Below are 14,202 nucleotides of genomic sequence, written 5' to 3'. Positions count from 1 at the left end.
GGAAAGAAATGGATTTGGAATGAATAATAAGAGAGGCAACCTAGGCTCAAGATCCTAAAACTGTTAATATGTGCATGCATGTAATAAGGGGGTGTGAGGGTGACTATAGGTTGTAAAAGTTGATAGGAGATAAGAGTTGGTGAGAAAGGGGTTGGAGGAAGTGCCAGGGGACACTTATAAATGAAAGAAGAAAGGGCGTACTGGGGTAGGGAGAGAAACAATAAAATTTTGTTTGAAAAATGCCCCAGTAAAACCTAAATTTTTGTCTGCTAATACAAAATAAATAGGTTTTTAAAACAATCAAAAGGACGTGTCAGGTTTCCTAAGACTAGGGCCTTAAAGGCAGTATGGTTGCCACCTGTCTTTTTCTGCTTTTCAGGACATCTTTTGCCTTTGAAATCTCTCCACTGTTTTGTGAGAACTCCTATGGAGATATTTTGATTGACTCTTCCAGCTGAGCCCTAGACAACAGTCTGTCTCAGTGTATATGAGATGGAACCTTCAGCTACTTCCTGCTCATAGACTTGGCTTTCAGTCAAGGTTCTAGGCCAGAGGAGGAAGCGTCAAATGATCTCTCTCTGTACCTTGTCTGAACTACTGATCTACAGAGACATCACAAATTATTACTTTTCAGTCTGCTAAATTTCGGTAGTTTGTCTTGTGGCATTAGGGAGCTAGTTAAAACCAGATAATACACCTTTCTCTTGCCCTAGTGAGTCTCCTGGTGAGTTCTGGAGGACAGGACTGCAGACTCTTCCTATCTCTGTCTCTTTGGTCCTTCCTCGGGTCAGATCCTAAGGAAACAGGTGAATATATTCTTCAGCTCTTACATTCACGGTGCTCAGAGTATATGAAGGAAGGCATTCACTAACCACATTTATAAACAGATAAGAGCTTAATGAAGTCTGTTGGAAATGTAACTGGAGCCCAGTGGAGAGAAAAATTACTTTCTTTTTATTTTTAAAATTTTATTTATTCACTTTATATCCGAATCACTGCCTCCACGCCTGGTCACCCCCTCCCACACTTTCTTCCATCTCCCCTTCTACTCTGAGAGGGTGGAAGTCCCTCCCTTCTGGGTATCCTCCCCACCCTGAAACATCAAGTCTCTGCAGGGCTAGGTATAGCCTTTTCCACCGAGGCCAGAAAAGGCAGCTCAGCTAGAAGAACCTATCCCACAGACAGCAACAGCTTTAGGGATAATAACCCCTGCTCCAGTTGCTGGGGGATGCACAAGACCAAGACCAAGCTCCATGTCTGCCATATATGTGTGTGAGGGCACCTAGATCCAGACCGTGCTTGTTCTTTGGTTGGTGGTTCAGTCTCTGAGAGCTCCAAGGGTCAAGGTTAGTTGATTCTGTTGGTCTTCCTGTGGAGTTCCTATTCCCTTCAGGGCACCCAATCCTTCCCACAACTCATCCATGAGAGGAAAGCATGCCCATAAGTGTCTACACATGGGAAGAAGTGTGGAAAGCTGGCAGACAAGCATCTTGAAAATAGTATTTGGAGGGAATGAAGCATCGATGAAAGACAGACCTGTGCCGTGTTAGAAGTGTCATGGTTCTTCTAAGGATGTGAATCTTTAAATAGTTGTTTTATTTGTTACTAATGTGTGTATGTGTATTTGTTGTATGTGGCCACTCGTGTATGTCACCAATACACCTCCATGTGTATGGAGGTCAGTCAGAGGACAACCTCATGGAGTTAGTTCTCTCTTTTTATCTTTGGGTGGTTTCTGGGGACCGAACTCAACTTGTTGGGCTTGCACAGAAAGCCTTTACCCATTGAGCAATCCTGCTGGCCCCAAGTGTGAAACTTTATTATATAAGAAAGAGAACCACCAGAGCATTATAATCAAGGGACTGTGTGAATGACCTTAGACACGTGTTTAGATGGCTCACTTTCCAATAGTGTGGGGAAAAAACCAAGGGGGATTTGAAGCTGGGGATCCAGGTTCTAAGATCATACAGAGGAAAGGCCTGAATGATCAGTGTAGGCTGTGACAGAGAAGAGAAAATGGATAGAGGATGTATCAGTGTTGGCCATTATGTGGCAAGATCAAGAATGAACGACGCACCCGTGCCCCCAGCCTGGGTGTTGGGTGCCACTCGAAGACAGGAACAAGGTGTGGAGAGGGTGCCAATCTCTTTCAGATCTGTGAGGTGTGAGACTTTCAAGTGGAAACAGCCCCGAAGCATCTGTATATGGATAGCAGGCTCATGGAGCCAACAGGGCTGGAGACAGAGCGTAAGATGTTGCCAGTGTGAGGCATCTCTAAAGTGTGGGTGCATGGGAAGTTACTGTAAGCAGTTGCTGTTTACCCTCTGCATGCCAATCACACATTGTCTGGTGAACATGGCCACAGCCCAGGGAAGTTTTTCTGTGTCTCTATCACCAAGGAGACTGTCAAGCTTCAACGTCAGTGATTTGTATTATAAACAACAGTTATTTCTTTCTTTTATTAGATACTAAACTATAAAATTAAACTTGCTTCTTCAAAGTATATTGATTCTTTTTTCTTTTTCTTCCTCCCCTTTCCTCTCTCTTCTCTCCCACCCTTCCTCCACTTCTTCATTCTTTATCTTCCCCTCCCTCCCTCCCTCCCTCCCTCCCTCCCTCCCTCCCTCCCTCCCTCCCTCCCTCCCTCCCTCCCTCCCTCCCTGCCTGCCTGCCTTCAGATTCTTCCTTTCTTCATGTAGCCCAGGCTAGTCTCAAACTCACTATGTAGTAGTGGCTGACTTTGAACTCCTACTTCTCTTGCCCCTACCTCTTCAGTGCTGAGATTACATGCCTGGTTTATGCAGTGCTGGGGATTAAATCCCAAGGCTTCAGGGATGCTAGGCAAGCACTCTCCCAACTGGACCATACCCTCAGCCTATCCCAGAGAGTCTCACAGGGTTCAGAGTTTGTCACCCCCCCCCTTTTTAAAAAAAATTCCTTGCCAGAGTCACCAGTTTGTGTGTGTGTTTTTTTGGGGGGGGCGGTTGGTTGGTGGAGGTAAGATACAGGAATGTAGAAGTGTCCAGGAATGGATTCCAGGGACGCACCAACATTTAAAGGAGGGACGAGAAATCAGATCCTGGAAAAGAAACTTCAGAGCGAGCAGAACTAATGGGACCTCATGGAGAAGAAGGTTTGTGGTGAGGGCTGAGGGAAGGCACATGGGCCCCTGGCGCATACAGGTTTGACTAAACATCTAAGGAAGCAGTCTGAGTGAGGGAAGGGATGACTTTCTCACTTGAAGGGAATCTGATTTGATTCTTTCAAGAGTTACCTCACAGTGGGTGTCACTGGCCTCATGAGTTTCTGAAGCTCCCATTCTTCTGCTGTTTCAAACTGTCCTGGGTTGGGGAGTGGGGGGATGTACCCCAGAATCATTCCACTTTGCCAGAAGCCTTTCCTACAAACAGTGGAGAAACAAGGTAGTCTTCAGAATGAGGCCTGAGGAGCCAGAGGGAGAGGGAAGCGCAGCGAGAGGATGAATCTCCCCTGGGCTGGCTGCCAAGCTGAAGGCATGGCTGCTGTTTCTCAAATGAGAGTCCATTCCACTCCAGCCTGCTTCCTTGTGATGTCCAGTCCCCTTAGGAAAGGCCATGGAAACACAGCTGGGTTTTATCTGCATTTCATCTCCATGACAGAACCTTTTATCTTTTCAGTAAAACAAAGATGACAAAAAGTGGTCCAAACGGCCTATTTTGCATATATGTGTTTTATTAATTTTTTTTAAAAGCTAGGATGTCAAATCAATGCCAAAATGTCACTAAAATCAAACATAGAGTTACCTTCTGCACCCTCCCAGTATCCGGGAACAATTAAGCTTAAGCAAACAAAATTGCCCATGGCTTAAAAATGGAAAATAAATTCTTCTCTACCTTGCCTGAGTGGGGTTTGCAAAGGCTCCTTGCAGAGAACATTGGAGGTAAGACAAGACTTCATGCTCACGTGGCATGTCCCTTAGGGGACAGGGCCTTGGGTGCGTGTGTTGAACTTTACACATGAACATACACAACCATCTTCAAGATTGCCCCGAGTAGTCTATAAGTACGTTTGTTTTCCAAGAGGGGTGCATTCTGATGAGGAGCAGAAAGTACAATGGAGAAAATGTCAAGACAAATTAAATCAAGGAGTGACATAATCCCCAGGGGAGGCAGACGTCAGCTGCATTCCCTGTTTCTTGCTCTACCTTGGAAATCTTTCAGAACTCATTGGAAAATAAATATGTATGTGATGGAGGAGTGGGCGGATTCAATAGGGACAGCAGGAGACAGGGAGCGCGAGGCAAACACACCCTCGGTTGGATTACTAAACTGACTTAAATTTGTAACGCATCCTCCTCTTCGAAAGATAAAAGAACTAACTCGGGGTCGATTTCTTCTCATTTGCACAGTAGTTTCCCGTGTGATGGGCTCTCGATATCTGCTTGTCAAACATGAAGGATACAAAGGAAAACAAATGAGGAAATTGCAAATGTGTCCACCTATAAGCAGGAGCAGTTCTGTCAGGGTCAAGGGAACTTGTAGGGTTATATAAGACTAAATTGTTGAGCAATTGAAAACCAAGTAGAAAGCCTGTCTGCCTGTGCCAGTCATCAGGTGGGCAGGTTCACACCCATGATTGTATGGAGTTCCCTCAGCAGTACTGTGAAGTAAATATTATCTCCATTTCACAGTTGAGGAAGCTAAAGCAGGGCAAGATTAAGCAATTGCTCAGGGTAGTGTACTTAAGAGGTAGCAAAACTGACATTCAGATCTGAGTGTTCGTGGGAGCATCTTTCTCCTCCTCCCCCAGGCCCTGTGATAGACAAGTTGGCGTTCATTTGGGGCCACTCAGAATTTTTCAAGATAGAATATGCACTAAGGAAAGACCCTGAGGTGTTTATAGCTTAAGTGGAGTTTGTCTGGAAGCTTTGAGAGCTAGGTGAAGTTTTAAGTATTGATTTTAGATACATGGATTCCCTGGGTATACTTGGGTGCTTACTATACTTAAAAAGAAAATTTACATCAAGTGTGGTAGCTCACATCGATTGTCAGTACTTGGGAGGTTGAGATAGCAGGCTTTCAAGTTCAAAACCAGGTCTACATAGTAAGTGTCATGTGAGCCTGGGAAACACCTCGTCTCAAACAATTATTTTGAGGATTGGAAAGATGGCTAAGAGAACTTGTTGTTTTGCCAGAGGACCTAGGTTTAGTTCTCAGCATCCACATCTATAAGGCCAGGGGATATGAAGCCCTCTTTTGGCCTCTTTGGGTATCAGGCATATGAGTGGTCACATACATACATGCAGGCAAAGCATTCACACACATATAAATAAATAAATACACCTTTAATAAAACTGCATATGAATCTACAGTGATATTAATGATATTTTAAAAACTAGAATATCAAGGAGCTTGCAGGAGAGCTGCAAATTTCATGCAAAGGACTTTGTTTGGTTTCCTTCTGAACTGTTCAGAAATAAATGTATGTGTATATTTCCTATACACAAAGACATTCTATATAACCACAGTGGAATCCTCAAAATTGGGAAATGAACATGTGTACAAGGTTAACAAGCCTCACGGAAGATGTACCAACTTGTCTCTACAATGCATTTTTTTAGGCCTTCTGAACATTTCCAATTTGAAATCATTGTATGTAGCTGACTTGTCCCTTTGGGTTCTGATCCATTTGCCCAGTCTTTCAGTTTTATATGAGGTGGACACGTTTGAAGATTACAGGTCTGTTATTCCATACAACAGCTCTCAGCTTGAGTCTGTCTTCTGGTGTTTCTTTCTGAAGTTCATGCATCATGGTAAGGATACCCCAGAGGTAATGTTAGTCCTCTCCCTGTGTCCTCTCAGAACTTCAGAACTTCAGTTTCTACCCCTGGCGGTGAGGTTCAAGAGGATGGCCTCTCAGTTAGTATCTGCTGGGCCTCTTTGTTTGAAAGTTACACTCTGTTGTGATTTCAGGGGGACAGATGTTTAAACTGTATGTGTGTGTGGATACTCTGAGCTCCATTTGACCTTTACGGTTATTTATTGGTATAGATGTGTATTCTATCTTAATAATGGATTACAACCCATTGCTTTTATTATTTGTCATAATGTTGAAGATATTCAGATTTAGCCAATTAGTTTCTGTGTCCTTCTGACATGTCTCCACTATTCCTTGACTCTTGACTCCTTGGCACGGCAGGATGCTCCTGGCTCATCTTGTCCCGTCCTTGCCCCACCCAGCTCTGGAATCAGCCATGTTCCCAAGGAGCTCTGGTTCTCTTTAGTATGGAATGTCATTTGGAAGCCAAGATTTAGGTGCTAGGAGGGTGTGGTGACACAAGCTTGCAGTCCCAGAACTTGTGAGGTGCAGGCAGAGTTAGAGTTACGTGCAACTCTGCTCTAAAGCAAAAAAGTTAGGGGGCTAGATGTGCCCCTTGCTGGAATGTAACTGTTCTTAGTTCCTTGGTGTGGAGAGAGCCAGGAAATGTGCAAATGGGCATGCTTTTATTTTAACCTTTGCTTTTTTTTTGTACATATGCAGAATAGTTTACTATTATATATTCTATAATTAGTATAACAATATATGATATATTCTATAATTAGTATATATAATATATGATATATCATATATACAATAAACTATTATATGTTATAAAATATAAACTATAAATATATAATATGTAAAATATAAACAAATATATATAAAGTTTCCATGCCACAATAATATCATCACAGGATTCATTCCTACTTTATGACTCACAAACCTCACAAACCTCCCCTACTTCTCTTATACACACTAACTAACTAACAAATTCCCCCGAGTGTCCTGAGTACTCCATGCCACTGTCTCCTTCCTCTGTGGGGCATTCATCTTCCTTCCTCCAGCCCTGGCTCTTCTCCCCATCCTTGAATGCGGACATGTGCTTTAAGGTTTCTGAGCTTTAGGCCGTTGTGTACACATCCTACCACGGCATCTTTCCCACCCTGTCCAGGTTCTCTGCTCCCACACTGTGCTGTGTGGACCTGTGTGGGCTCTTGCTGACTTCCTGTCTAGGTTGCCTTTCTGCAGGCACAGACTGACACCCCCTCTTTGCTGCTGGTGTTACCACCTCCAGAAAAAAGCTGAATTCTTCAAAAGAGAAAGGGGGCCAAGAGGAGAGTGAGAGAGAATGAGGAAAGGGCAGAGAAGGGGGAAGCAAGCTTTGATTATTTTCATTAAAAAAAAAAAGATTGCTTGCTAGTCTCACTGCAGAACTGCTGAGAAGATGCCTAGAAGAGGCTTCTATGTCATATGTGATTTCATGCAGGCCAGCCCTAGTTACTTTTCTGTTGCAGTGGTCAATACCCTGAGAAGAGAAGCTCGAGGTGGAAAGGTTTATTTTGGTCTAGAGCTTGAGGTTACTGTCCATCATCATCATCACAGGCTGCAAAATCACTGTGATAGGAGATTGTGTCAGCTGGTCACAGCGCATCTGAGGTTAGGAGTCAGAACAAAGGGTGCTTGTGCTGAGTTCTCTCTGTCTTTTTTATTCAGTCCAGGATCCCAGCCCAGGAAACAGAACTTCCCACACCAAGAGGGAGGCCTAGTTAACCTAATTAACCTAATAAAAATATCCCCTTCGATCATGTCTATAAACCAATCTAACCTAGATGGTCTCTGGCCATATGATTTTGGATCTCAGCTTGACAACTGAGAATAGCCATTGCAGTGTGTGTGTGTGTGTGTGTGTGTGTGTGTGTGTGTGTGCATGCACATGTATACACATGTATGCATATAATACACACACATATGTGTATTATATGTGTATTATATATATATCAGAAGTTACTTTCTATATTACGCAGCCTATAATTAGTTACGTTTTACTATACTAGCTACCTTTGCCACAACCAGAACAGATATCCTTCCCCATCTGTATTGATGAGCTTTTCTTTTTCCTTTTGAATTTATATTTTGTCCTTTGACAAGTCTGCATGTATATGTAGTATTGGATCACCTCTCCACTCTTCCCCCATCCCCCATTCCTGTGACGTCTATCTTACTTCCCACAAGACTCTTCCTACTTTTAAGTCTTCTTTTTTAATGTCTCACTAAGTGGCATTCAGGTTGCTTACATGAGCATGGATTGGGTGCATTGGCTGAAGCAAACATGTAACGGGTGAGATGATACACCACTGAAGAAGATAACACTGGCCACAAGCAATTGTTGCCATCCAACGGCTCTTCAGATTCACGGAGGCTTGGAGCATTGTAAGTGTGAGCCATTCTTTATCAGAGGACCAAGAAGGCTAAAAACTCCATTTCCTGGACTCCCTTGACGTTGGAGGCTTGGAAGCAAATTAGATTTCACTAATGAGCTGAGCTCCCAGGAGATGTGGAGTTTGGACATCAGTTGGAGGCCATAGTCCTGATCTCACTGCTGTTGGCAACTAAAGTCACAGAGACACTCGTGCCTGTGGACTGACTCAGCTGAAAGGCATAGAACATGGTCTTTGCACTTTTGAGGGTGTGAGGTCTTGGTGATTCCACTCAGCAGTAGCAACAGCAGCAGTCACTAACCTCTGCATCCTCACATTGGAATTGTGTCCTGGACCAGTCATCCCCAGATTGGCTTCTTTAGCCTTCCAAGGACCACAGAAACTCCATATTTCCTGGATGTAAGCACCTAGAGGGAACAAATGGATACTAACTAACTCCCAATGGACACCCGACAGCCTGGAGAGAGAATTAGATAATATGTAAACAAGATTAGTTTCTGGAAAGATGAGACAGCCTCTTACTTAGGTTGGAATCCACTTTGCTTTTATTACTGTAGATGGTAATAAAGAGACGAGCACACGTATAGTGGTTCCAGAGAGCTTACAGAGTGGAAGAAGGAAGTAGAGAAAATAATAACATAAATGATAATGATAAATAACCAAGTCTAAAATGCAACAGATGGAAACAGGTATTATCAGGGATATAAATAGTGTTCCTCACAGGTCCCAGGGTAAAGTCAAAGCTCCGTGACATGTCAATAAAGGTCGCCCAGCTATCTTTACCTTCTCAGCATATCTTGTTGCTACTTACCTGCTGTCCACTCACAGTGGACTCCTCCTCCTCAGCGCACCTTAAGTTTCACTTTTGCTTTAAGAACTGGGATGCTCTTCTGTGGCCTTTTCTGCCAGGGAGACTCACATTCCATTCTGGTCCAAGCACAGTACCAGGTGCTTTGTAGAAGAATCCCAGAGTGTCTGTCTATTCTGGGTATCTTCAGAAAACAAATATTTATGAAAGAAGCTCTCTCCCCCTCTCTTCCCTCCCCTCCCCTCCCTCCTTCCCTCCTTTTCTCCCTCCCTCCCTTCCTCTGTCCTTCCTTCCCTCCCTCCATCTCTCCTTCACTTAGACAGGCTCTATATATACCAGCCTTAAACCCAAACTATGTAGCCAAGGATGGCCGTATTTTTTATTTTTATATTTATTTTATTTTATGTGTATGAATGTTTCCCTTACATACATGTCTATGCACCATGTACAAATATGTTGCCCAAGGAGGTCAGAAGAGGGTATCAGATCACACAGAACTGGAGTTACGGATGGTTGTAAGCCACCATATGGATGCTATGAATCAAAGCTCCCATCCTCTTCAAGAACAACATGGGCTCTAAACTGCTGGGCTATCTCAAGGGAATTGCTTTACTGCTGTAAAATAGATAAAATGAAGCAGAACTTTCAAAGACATCAATCCTTTGTAAGGTTTTATATATAAGTGTGTGTGTGTATGTGTGTGTGTGTGTGTGTGTGTGTGTAGTAATTCCTGTTCTTGACAGTCTTTCTATACTTGGGAATGTTTCCTGAGAGCCTCAGAACTCTAGAACATGCCAGAACAATTGTCAAACTGAGTTCTGGGCAAACACAGGAGAACCCAAGTGGCTCCTTTTCTCTGTGTGAAGACAGATGCATCGACTTCTCAATGAATTTGTATACTGCATTCTCTTGCCACTTGTCTAGGGTCCTGGGGGTGTTTAGCATTGCCAATATTGTCAGGACACATTCGTGGAATGCTGTGTGTTTGGAAAATAGTTTCCAATGTTTTGCTAACAAGCACAAGATGAGAGAGCACTCCAGCAAGGCTTCATTCACTTCATAAAGCACTGGCAACAACATACAATATTTATGGAATTGCAAAATTTCATTAAGCAAATAAAGTCCTGTTTTGCCTGCTTGGATTCAATCAATTTTTCTTGAGTGTTGACTAAGTGCTATGCACTGTTAGGATTCCATTGAATGAATGAACATTCATTTAGCAACTACTATGGCAGTCACTGGGCAGGCATTCCATTCAGGGAATAAACATCTGTTAGAGGCCTCTTAGGGACCCAGGTATAATGCTAGAGTTGACCTAACTGGATAGCATCTGGTGATGCATCCATACTTTGCCAGACAGTACATGTGCAACCCATCAAGTGAATAAATATTCATCAAGCACTCTCTATGTAGTAAGCATGAAAAGAAGCACAGAATCCCACCGAGCTGTCACTCTTATAGTTGGGAAGGGGCAGATATTATTATTCCCATTTCATACAAGAGGGAACTTGGAGGGTTCAGCCTCCCTCTTGGAGTTCATAGAGCTGAGATTCAAACTTACATCTCTTACTTTTGAGTCTCTGCTATTTCCACTGACTGCTATGGTTCTTAGGTGAGGATTAGGGACATCATGGTTCTTGCCAAGCAGAATTCTATAATATTCTCAGGGCAGAAGAAAATGATTTAGTCTCCTTAAAGAGCAGTTTTCTGTATTCTCAAGACCCTTTCCTCTCCAAGGAAGCACAAACAGCTCATTAGGCCAATTCTCAGAGCTATGGAGATGGTTCCCTTGGGGTTTCTTGTCTGTAACAATCTTGATCTGAATAAGATGCAACAAGAATGGCATTACCTCAGAAGGGGCTAGAACTCAATGGTTGGTGTTAGACCACATCTTAAGCTGATTACATGCTAAATGGCAGGCACCTCGCAAGTACAGAATTTCAAGAGACTTTTAACACTTTTAATTTCAAGGAAAATGTAAGTATGTTGATTTGGGCAGGTTATTTAATTGTTTTCATCCTCAGTTCTTTTGTTTAGAAAAATACAGTACTTAAAATAATCTTAGATTTCTTTTTTAAAACTCTCTAATTGCTCTTCTCTCTGTGAATGTATATACTTACACACATACACATACATAGATGCATATACATACATACATGCATGCATACATACATACATTCATGCATACTTACATACATAGATATGAGAATTAAACCTATTGTCTATGCAGTTAGCTCCATTATAAGCTCTTTTAATAGGTTTCTTAATATTTTATTTCTCATGATGTGAAATAAATATTATGGGTTGATCTATCTATCTATCTATCTATCTATCTATCTATCTATCTATCTATCTATCATCTATCATCAATATCTGTGTATTGTCTATCATCTACACATGTATGTATGTATGCATGTATGTATCTTATATCTATCATCTATGTCCATGTATTTATCTATCATGTCTGTCTATCTATCTATCTATCTATCTATCTATCTATCTATCTATCTATCATCTCTTCTGTACAAATAGTTAAAAGTGTTTGCTGGCTTCATTATTTTACTAATAGGCAGACATCCCCCCCCCCATGCAGATTAGAAAACTGAGGCCCTAGGAAATTAAATAGTGTTCTGATGGTCACAGAACTGTTGACAATTGGTATTTAATCTTGAGTTTGGTGTCAGAGGCTTGTTTCTTTTCTATTTACTCTATGGATCTATAAAAATGGTTGGTAAAATGTGCTAAATACTTATAAAGAAGTGAGTTCTAGCAATAAATGGCAGCTTGGGTCTGGGTCAGATTGGCCTATCCTGGGACTTTAATGGGCTCTGAAAGTGGCCTTCAGGTTTGACTTGAAAGAGGAGAACTGCTCACTTTCAGTGGTGACTAAGGAGAGCTATGCAGGCTAGCAACATGGCTGACAGCTCTGCATACATCCAACCTGGCTGGGGATGAAGTAGTGACAAGGAGCCCGGGAGCAAAGGAAGGACAGCTGAGCTCCCCGTGAGTCTTCAGTCTCTGCTCCCTTTGGAGTTCTTTCCCTTTCATCTGTGGAGTAAGACAGATGATGATTTGCCCAATAATTGTCAAGGTCAAATATGAAATATCAAGGTCAAATCTATTTGGTTGAGACATGTTCAAGTGAAATTTAACTAAACAGACTTTTATTGAGTGAGTCCATTATCAGGCACTTTCTGAAGACTGGGATTCTACTTGCTGTGCTAAGTACAGCCACGTGTCACTTAACCATCGGCCAGTCATGTTTTGAGAAATGTGTCAAGTGATTTCCTTTTGTGAACATCAGGCTGTACTTAGATGAAAGTGGTTGTCATGTCAGCAGGCAATGTACCCTTTTGAATCACCAGGGTCTGGACAGTTGCTGACTGAACCTTCGCCATACCAAACATGACAAGTGGTGTGTTCATGTGCAGTTTGGACTTCTTGGGACAGTCTTTCAAAGATACAGTCCGACAAGCGCAGCAGAAGTAGGAAGACTGTAGAGAAGGGCATGGCTGTCTGGAGGGTTCATCACAAGGACGCCTCTGTGGAATGTATGGAGCTAGTGAGATAAGAGGAGGGAAGAGGGGAAAAGAACATTTTTTTTTCTCACCAAATATACTTACTCTTCTTTCTTGACACAGTTCAGAGACCCGTGTCTTTCATAGAGTGTCCTGTGGGAAACCATTTTGTGCCTAACAAATCAACTCACCAAAATCATTTAGGACAATGAAGAAAAGCCTTTGCCTCCTGTTTCCTTAAGGAATGCCTCCCTGTACTGTCCCCTCACATTCTTACACAAAGGAACCTGGTGTCTTCTTGGTCATAGGAATAATATGACCTTGGTATTCCCATTTCTCCTGCATGCTCCTGAACCCAGGACCTCTTATACATGTCACTAAAATGATGAATCATGGCAGATATAGATTATATACTTCTAATTCTTGAGGGAGTATGTTGATCGAGTTTCAAGGCTATCATATCACAGTAGAGCTATGGAATTTTTGGCATAGCTTTCAATTATCTGTCTAGAAAATACAGAAGCGTAAAGGCACGTAGAAACTCAGTTTCCCTAGCTGTGAAAATGAGGAAATATTACCTACCTTGAAGCATTTTTATGAACAATAACTCTCTGACATAAGATTTTATGAAGGTGACAGAAGGACTTGTGCATGGCCCAGTCCATATTTTGCAATAATAACAATAATCATAACAAAGTCAACATAGTCACATGGACAGAGAACCAATGAATGACTAGGTCTATACCTCAGCATCATTGTTGTATTCTTTTCTCTGCCCTTCCAGAGCTGGAGCTTGCCCAGTATGGGTAAGATATCATCTCTAATCTGTGTTGGTTCCTTCCCCAGGGTTCCCTGGTATGTGCTCTGCCATCTTACCCCAAACAGTGGATACAATGACACAGGCATCTTGCCGCAGTGTTCTTCTCACCAACCATAGCTACTACTTCATCTTTGCTTAAGGATACACTCAAAAGAGATTATTTAATACATTGCCACTCTCCTTTCCTTCCTTCCTTCCTTCCTTCCTTCCTTCCTTCCTTCCTTCCTTCCTTCCTTCCTTCCTTCCTTCCTTCCTACCTTCCTACCTTCCTTCCTTCCTTCTCTCTCCTCTCTTTCTCTCTCCCCCTCTCTCTCTTTCTTTTTTCATTCTTACCTTCAGAGTCTCGCATAGTTCAAGCTCTTTTCAAACTCAATTGTCACTGCAAATAACCTTCACTCTTAATCCTCATTCATCTGTCTCCTAAGTGCTGAGACCACACACCCAAAACATCGGAATTTCCTCTTTAGTTTATACCCTAAATGCTTTCTGTCTCTCCCTTGTACTGATAATATTGGGTATGGCAAGTTGCTTCTATCCAACTCAAAGGTACTTATCTATACTAATTCTGGAAAAATTGTTTCTTTCTCCATAGTGGCCATCTTAGGAAGAGAATTTGAGTCCAACTTCACAGGAAAGAATCAATCCCCACCAAGGAACGGGTAAAATACCCATGCAAAATCACTACATTTCTCATGTGAAGTATTCAACACCTTCTAATATCAGATTAAAATTAATTTAGGTCAATTGTTGTTTAGTCAATTCCTGCCCAAGACTATGTAGACAAGAGCAACACATACTAACCACTTGAATTCTAGTCAT

This window comes from Mus caroli, unplaced genomic scaffold (genome assembly GCF_978045245.1).
Source record: "Mus caroli unplaced genomic scaffold, Mus_caroli_1 scaffold_6, whole genome shotgun sequence".
Taxonomy (NCBI): Eukaryota; Metazoa; Chordata; class Mammalia; order Rodentia; family Muridae; genus Mus; species Mus caroli.
The sequence above is the reverse complement of the archived record's forward strand: the minus strand, read 5'-3'. Positions refer to the sequence as shown.